Source organism: Phasianus colchicus, chromosome 5, assembly GCF_987193195.1.
Source record: "Phasianus colchicus chromosome 5, bPhaCol1.hap1.1, whole genome shotgun sequence".
Lineage (NCBI taxonomy): Eukaryota > Metazoa > Chordata > Aves > Galliformes > Phasianidae > Phasianus > Phasianus colchicus.
The window spans coordinates 60,491,876-60,500,044 of record NC_143440.1 but is presented as its reverse complement, the minus strand read 5'-3'; positions in this window follow the sequence as shown (position 1 = coordinate 60,500,044).

Sequence of the window (8,169 nt, the reverse complement as noted above, 5' to 3'; positions counted from 1 at the left end):
CTCTCCTCTCCTCTCCTCTCCTCTCCTCTCCTCTCCTCTCCTCTCCTCTCCTCTCCTCTCCTCTCCTCCTCTTTGCTCCTCCCTCTTTACCCTATCCCACCCCATCCCACCCCATCCCATCCCACCCCATCCCACCCCACCCCATCCCACCCCATCCCATCCCATCCCACCCTTGTAACTTCCAGTAGGTCATTTTTTTTCTAACTGAACAGTTCTTGTTTTAAGTCAGACTATAAATAATAAATTACTAGGTACTATTTCTGTTTCAAAGCGTAATCAATACCCTTGGTTAGCTATTTCATGTCTCGTGTCATTTTTCCATTTAACTGTTCAGATCTCAGAAATTCTTTACTTTAGACTGCCATGGTGTACTTTGAAAATGACACTTCTCTTTTCCATTGCTGTGGCCTTTTATATATCAAAGCACTCTGCTTATCACACAACAAAAAGCAGACTCCTCTACTTCTCTGAGCAGGGACACCTACCATAGGGCACCAGGCTCAAAGGCTATCTCAGAGGGATGGACTGCCTTCTGGAAGGCCTGTTGCCAATAAGCTAGAATGAGAACAACCAAATCTTCACATCCAGAGAGAGTGTGTAAGGTTAGTAAATAAAAAAAATGATATTTAATTCATAACTGGAGCAGGTTTGATCCTGATATTATCATGGTTCAGTAAACATGGTTCTTCTGAAGCCTTTTCAAGGGAAAGTCATATTTACCACAGCATTATTATTCAGACTGATCAGACCAGGCTTCACCAGCTGTCTTGATCAGAGAATTCACTCACCTTCTTATGAAGCTCACGGGTAACTTTGAACATGCATCAAGCAGCGATGTGAGCATCTGTTAAGAAAAGCAAATTTGTTTCACTGCCCACTCCACAGTGTTTGAAGTCCTGGAACTGTAGTAACAAATGTAGTAATCTTAAAATAGGTGACTAGAACACAGAAGTGATGTTCGCTGCCGCTGGAAGGACCACCCTTCCATCCCTGAGACTGGAGGGAGCCTCGTGTTGCCTCTCACTGCTATGTCTGAAAATACCACGATAAAAGTGGAAGAGCTGCCATCCTCAGTGCTCAGTCAGTGCATGGCAATCGACTCATACAGTCTTGTCAGGGCCCAATGCTTCCCCAGGCAGCTCAGCCCCCTGCAGTGCTTAGTGCTGCTCTAGAATGATGTGCAATAAAGAGGAGTCCCAAGCAATTTTGGTGTGCCACATTTTATACAAAAGGAATTAATGCCTGTGTAATGTAGCTGCAGCTTGTTAGTCTTACCCCATGGCCATACTGCCTTCAGGAGGAGTCTTGAAAATATTAAAAAAAATCCTAAGTAAGGAAAAATACAGAAAAGCATGGAGTTGTAATTTAGTATGAAATCACCTCTGAACACCTGCATAAATAAGAGAAGTCTGCTGCAGTTCCTATGAAAACATACTATTAATTCAGGAAATTAGGCTGGATTAATTATTCAGAATGATCATCACTAACAAACTTGATTTCACTCCCATGCATTCGCAATTTCTTCTGTGCACCACATGAACAAACAGCTCTCTTCAGATGCCAAGAGCAAGAGGCACATTCTGCCCTTTCAGCAACCCGTCCTGGTCTGCAGTGCTGCTGTCCCCCCTGCCATGTCCCCATGCAACTGCATGACAGTGAGGTGAAGTTTAGCTTAGAGACCCACACTGTCCTGCATATAAAAAACAATAAAACTAAAAGATGCTGTTTAAAAGTAAGTCACAGATTCTACCTCCAACCAATTAGAAAGAGGGTGAGTTGCCTTCAAAATACAATCTATCCCACTTGTTCCGTGTACCTGTGCTACAACAGGCTGACTCTTTGATGGTGTCAGTGCTCCTTCATTGGCAATAGCAGAAACCTGCACAGCCAGCTGAGAGTAGGGGGCTGGCAGCAGGCAGGTGAGATAAGCCCCAGGTTATGAAACAGCTGCCATCCGATGGGTTTCCCCCATCTCCATGTCCCCATGTTTCAGGCAGCTCCAAGCAATAGTGCACACAATCTGAATGCTGCTAATGGCAGACATTATCCAGAATCAGAAAGTGAATCGGCCACAACCTTATGGTCATAGATGCAACTTGAGGCCTTATGTACCAAAACTGTCCCAGAGGGCAGCAGGAAGCTCATCAGGCTCTCCACAGCATCTGCTGGATCTCTGCCTGTACAGACTCTGTTTGTGTCTGAATCAAATTGTGTTGAGTCAGTGTTGCATGCAGAGCTGATTGCAAGATAATTGGGTGACATGAGGCCATTTAATGGGCTGAGCATGGATATGTTAATAGAAACATGTCAAGAATTAACTGTACAACTCCGCAGACACAACTTTGTTAAGATATGCTTCTGACTTCATTTCAAGTTGGATAACATTGTATTGGGTTCATGTGGTGATATTTTGGTAGTGGGAGGCTGCAGGCTGGGCCCCGTGGTACGGATGCACACAGGAGCAGTGCTCAGAGAGCTGCAGCCCACGGGGAGCCCATGGGGGATCCAGTGGAGGAGGAGAGCATCCATGGGAGGACCCTACGTGGAGCAGGGGCAGAGGAACCATGGAGCAGAGACAGAACACACGGGTGACTGCAGCCCCATTCACACTGCCCTGCGTTGCTCAGAGGTAGAGGAGGGTGGATGGGGAGGAAGGTGGTTTTAGGTTGCTTTTAGTTTCTTACTGCTCCACCTGTCAACAGTCGGCAACAAAGCTCCCTATGCTGAATCTGTTTGGCCCATGATGGTGACAGGTGAATGATCTCCCTGTCCTTTTCTCAGTCTCTGTGCCCTTTCACGTCACATTTTCTCCTCTGTTCTGTTGAGGGGGGAGAAGAAGGGAAAGATGTGGTGGGGCTGAGCTGCCCTCCAGCATGAAACCACCACACACATCACTGCAGGGCGACTGCATCACTGAATCTGAGCAGAAGTTTTCCTTCAAAAATAATTTTTCCTAATAAATGCATTTTGATCTGCCTTTAACAGTTAATGTGGCAGATTCTGAATGTCTTGTGACAGAAAGATTTAATGGCTATTGACTATTGTTACCATTATTGTTTTTATATTCAGTCTCCATTGTAATAATACTGTTCCCTAGGATGTAGGGGAGAATTTGGGTTTGATTTGATACAGGGGTTTGGACCATTACAACAATATTTTCAAGTTCTAACCAGTGCTACTGCAAAAATCAGGATGTGGGCTTTGTCCTTTTGCATCAACTCTTACAATTTGGTGGCGGATCATTTCTTTAGAAAAACACCTACTTGTTATTTAGGGAGCTGAAGCAATAGTGTTGGCTACATGCAATCACATCCCCTGCCCCACGTTAACACCTTGCTATTTCTTGTCAGGTTGCTTTCTAATGTTCAGAAAGTCTGGCTTGAACTTCTACCAAGCAGGCCTCATTTCCTTGCCTGATACATTAAAGAACCTTTTCTTAACAAGAACATGCATAAATGCACCCACACCATGATCACACCAACTCGTAACTTCCTCTGGGATAAAATATTTAGACTGAAAGGTTGTTGGTTTTTGTTTTGCTTTGTTTTGTTCTCTTCTGTTTCTTTATTCTGTATTTTTCCCTCTGGTAGTTTTTTTTTTCCATACCTCATTTCATTCTCATTTTTGCTGTTGCTGTCAGTGTGGTTTTTTTTTGTTTGTTTGTTGTTTGTTTGTTTGTTTTATGAATGATCGTTTTACTACAGGGATATAAGGAGGTGAAAATATTAATGAATAGAAGATTTTTTTAAGCTACATTCATTGTGAACTTTGACTCAAGTCCCTGTATCACCTGTAAGGGAATTTACAGCAGAAAGTTACCCTCATTTCTTTTTCTGCTCCCTTATCATTATGGGTTACAGCAGAAAATGAAGTGTAAATCACCGCCCTGCTCCCTGCATCCATTTATGCACCTGAAAGGATTCTTTCCTAGCCCAAAAACTGCTGTTGAAGCAGCAAAAGACAGGAAGAGCTGAGGACATTGACACTGACAGCCAGAATCATTTTATTTTCTTCTATCTCCATGTAGCCAAGGATACACTAATCCTCCTCAGCCCCCATGTCTCCATGGGAGCTCACATAGAATTACCCTGAAATCCTTTCCTCGTATAAATATTAGATATCTAAATCTGAGCCAGTTTTCTGGGTTCCCTTTAAACACCACGGGGAGGAACGGGCAGCTCGTTCCCATTCAGCTGATTTTCCTTCGTAACCCTTTTGATGCTCCCATTTCTCTTCATTAGTTACAAGCAGAATCATGGGTGATGTACCCTGATTTAAGAGCCTAGCTCTCTAAGCCAAGATACACCCAGTCCTAACGATCTCCACTTGAAAGCCCTGCTTTCCAAGGAACAACTCCCCAGCTCCCCCAGCGCATGACACTGGAGTTCTTTGTCCCCATCCACATGTTAATGTTTATTTATATGCATGATAATTACATCTTGCAGAACAAAGCCACCTCTGCCACTCCACTCAGATCATCTCTGCCGCCCACTCTATTTATGATAACCTCATTACTAGTATTCTTGGCAATGATGATACATTTCCTTTCATGTCAAAGGATTTCACAGCAAAGGTCTGAGAACAAGTGTTATGAAGCCTATGAACTATTCCTTCGTGGGTTTCTCATCAGCAGAACATGTCAGGTATTCATGCTCTTGAGATAAATTGTTACAATGCACCTACCCCAGTTGAAAGAGCTCTGACTACAGAATCATAGAGAAGAGAAAGCACAGTTAAAAATCAGCCTGGAGAAGAGAAGGCTCCAGGGGGACCTTGCAGAGGCCTTCCAGCACCTGAAAGGGGCCCACAGAAAAGCTGGGGAGGGACTTTTTGTATGAGAGGGTTGTGACAGGATGAGGGGAAATGGCTTTGAACTGGAAGAGGGCAGATTTAGACCAGATGTCAGGAAGGAATTAATTACTGTGAGGGTGATGTGACACTGGAACAGGTCGCACAGTGATGCTGTGATGCCCCTCCTTGGAAGCACTGAAGGCCAGGCTGGATGGGGCTGTGAGCAGCCTGGGCTGCGGGAGGTGTCCCTGCCTGCAGCAGGGGCTGGAATGAGCTGGTCTTAAGGCTCCCTTCCAACCCAAACCATTCGATGATTCTCTAATTCTATGAAATTAAGGGAATAAATTGTATAGGTGAAGAAAAGAGTGACAGGAATATTGGAGTTTGAGAAGCTACCGTTAATTTTGTCTTGACCTTTAAAATACAGAATTCATGACTTTTTTTTTTTTTTTTAATTTAAATTCAATAGGAATGACTGTGGTACAGTCAAGCAACATTGCTATGAAAATTATCACAAAGGAATAGAAAGCACTCTGACTCTGTAAAGAGAGTTTGCTGGCCAGGAGCAGAGGTCCGGAGTCTTCTCTGCCTATCCCTCACCAGGAAGGGCTCACAGAGTAGCCAGTGAGAGCTGTGCCAGCCAGGTTCAAAGGAGCCACGGACAGCAGCTCCTTTATCATCCACCTCGTTTTCAAATTATGTCAATTTGAATAACAGCAGGTGTCACGGTCAGGTCACACAGCAGCTCCTGGACTGCAGGATTTGGGTTTCCCCTTGAACAGGGGACTGCTCCACCATGCCACTGGGAGAGGAATGAGAATAAAGTCTATCTTCAAATAGTTTTGTCATAAAATCTTTGCACTGTGTAAGAGGATCAGGTATTATAAATATTTTCAAGTCCATTTCCCAGAAGAACTGCTAAGAAGTAAATCCCTCAAGTTTGGTTGTGTTTGCTATAAAAGAAACGTAGCTTATCAGAGGAAGAAATGGACACTGCTCATAAAGAAAGAGGAGCTGTTGTGAAATCGTGTGTTGTCCACACAGACATCTGTGCAGCCAGTTTGAATATCATCTCTCTGCAGCTGGAATTGCCAGACCTTGTTGGTTTTTGAGTGACTGAGAGGAAAGGTAGTGCTGGCAATGGTATAGAAAGAAGTCAATGATTGCTGATCTACCTAAACTAACCACAGGCAGTATCAATAAATGGCTCAGTTCTGGGTAAATGCTACCTGTATTTTGATTTCCAGCCCGTGGCCAACGTCCTAACACGGATCTCTGGATTGTTATTAGGCAGGATAAGCTTCCAGCCAGCATCTTCCCGCTCACTGATTTCCCCCTCTTGAATATTTTGTTTTCACAGAATCACAGAATCACAGAATCACTAAGGTTGGAAAAGACCTATAAGATCATCCAGTCCAACCATCCACCTGTCACCAATGGTTCTCATTAAACCATATCCCTCAACACAACATCCAAACGTTCTTTGAACACCTCCAGGGTCGGTGACTCCACCACCTCCCTGGGCAGCCCATTCCAGTGCCTGACCACCCTTTCAGAGAAGTAGTATTTCCTAATATCCAGCCTGAATCTTCCCTGGCGAAGCTTGAAACCATTCCCTCTAGTCCTATCACCAGTTACACGAGAGAAGAGGCCGACCCCCAGCTCGTTACAACCTCCCTTCAGGTAGTTATAGAGAGCAATAAGGTCTCCCCTGAGCCTCCTCTTCTCCAGACTGAACAATCCCAGCTCCCTCAGCCGCTCCTCATAAGGCCTGTGCTCCAGACCCCTCACCAGCTTTGTTGCCCTTCTTTGAACACGCTCCAGGGCCTCAATGTCTTTCTTGCAGTGAGGGGCCCAGAACTGGACACAATACTCAAGGTGCGGCCTCACCAGAGCTGAGTACAGGGGAACAATTACTTCCCTACTCCTGCTGGTCACACTGCTTCTGATACAAGCCAGAATGCCATTGGCCTTCTTGGCCACCCGGGCACACTGCTGGCTCATGTTTAGCCGAGCGTCAACCAACACCCCCAGGTCCATTTCCTCTACACAGTCTTCAAGCCATTCCACCCCAAGCCTGTAGCGTTGCTTGGGGTTGCTGTGGCCAAAGTGTAGAACCCGGCATTTGGTCTTATTAAACCTCATCCCATTGGCTTCAGCCCAGCTCTCCAGCCTGTCCAGATCTCTCTGTAGGGCCTCGCTACCCCCAGGCAGATCGACACTTCCAGCCAACTTGGTGTCATCTGCAAACTTACTGAGGGTGCACTCAATGCCCTCATCCAGGTCATCAATAAAAATATTGAAAAGGACAGGCCCCAGCACCGACCCCTGGGGAACACCACTCGTGACCGGTCGCCAGCTGGATTTAGCTCCATTGACCACCACTCTCTGGGCTCGACCCTCCAGCCAGTTCCTTACCCAGCCAAGAGTGTACCTGTCCAAGCCACGGGCTGCCAGCTTCTGCAGGAGAATACTGTGGGAGACAGTGTCAAAGGCCTTGCTGAAGTCTAGGTAGACTACATCAACAGCCTTTCCCTCATCCACCAGGCGGGTCACTAGATCATAGAAGGAGATCAGGTTGGTCAAGCAGGACCTACCCTTCGTGAACCCATGCTGGCTAGACCTGATGCTCCAGTTGTCCCGCACTTGCCGCGTGATCTCCCTCAAGACAATCTGCTCCATAACCTTCCCTGGCACCGAGGTCAGGCTAACAGGCCTGTAGTTCCCCGGGTCCTCCTTACAGCCCTTCTTGTAGATGGGAGTCACATTGGCAAGCCTCCAGTCTTCTGGTACCTCACCAGTCAACAAGGAGCGCTGATAGATGATGGAAAGCGGCTTGGCTATCACCTCCGCCAGTTCCCTCAGCACTCTCGGGTGAATCTCATCCGGCCCCATGGACTTGTGACAGTCCAGTTGGAGTAGAAGGTCTCTGACCGTTTCCTTCTGAATCATGGGTGGTTTAGTCTGGTCTCCAGCCGAGACCACCTGGTCGAAAAGTGGAATATCCTGAGGATAACTGGTCTGACCTTTAAAGACAGACGTAAAGAAGGCATTCAGGACCTCTGCCTTTTCTTTATCCTCAGTAGTCACATTCCCGGCTTCATCCAGTAAAGAATGGAGATTCTCCTTAGTCCTCCTCTTACTGTTGATATATTTGTAAAAGGATTTCTTGTTTCTTTTTATTCCAGTGGCCAGGTCGAGCTCGAGCTGGGCTTTCGCCTTTCTGATTTTCTCCCTGCATATCTTAACAACTTCTCTGTATTCTTTCTGAGTTGCCCGTCCCTTCTTCCACAGGAGGTAGATTCTCTTTTTCTCCCGGAGCTTCAAGAATAGTTGCTTATTCATCCACGCCGGTCTCCTTCCCCGCCGGCTCATTTT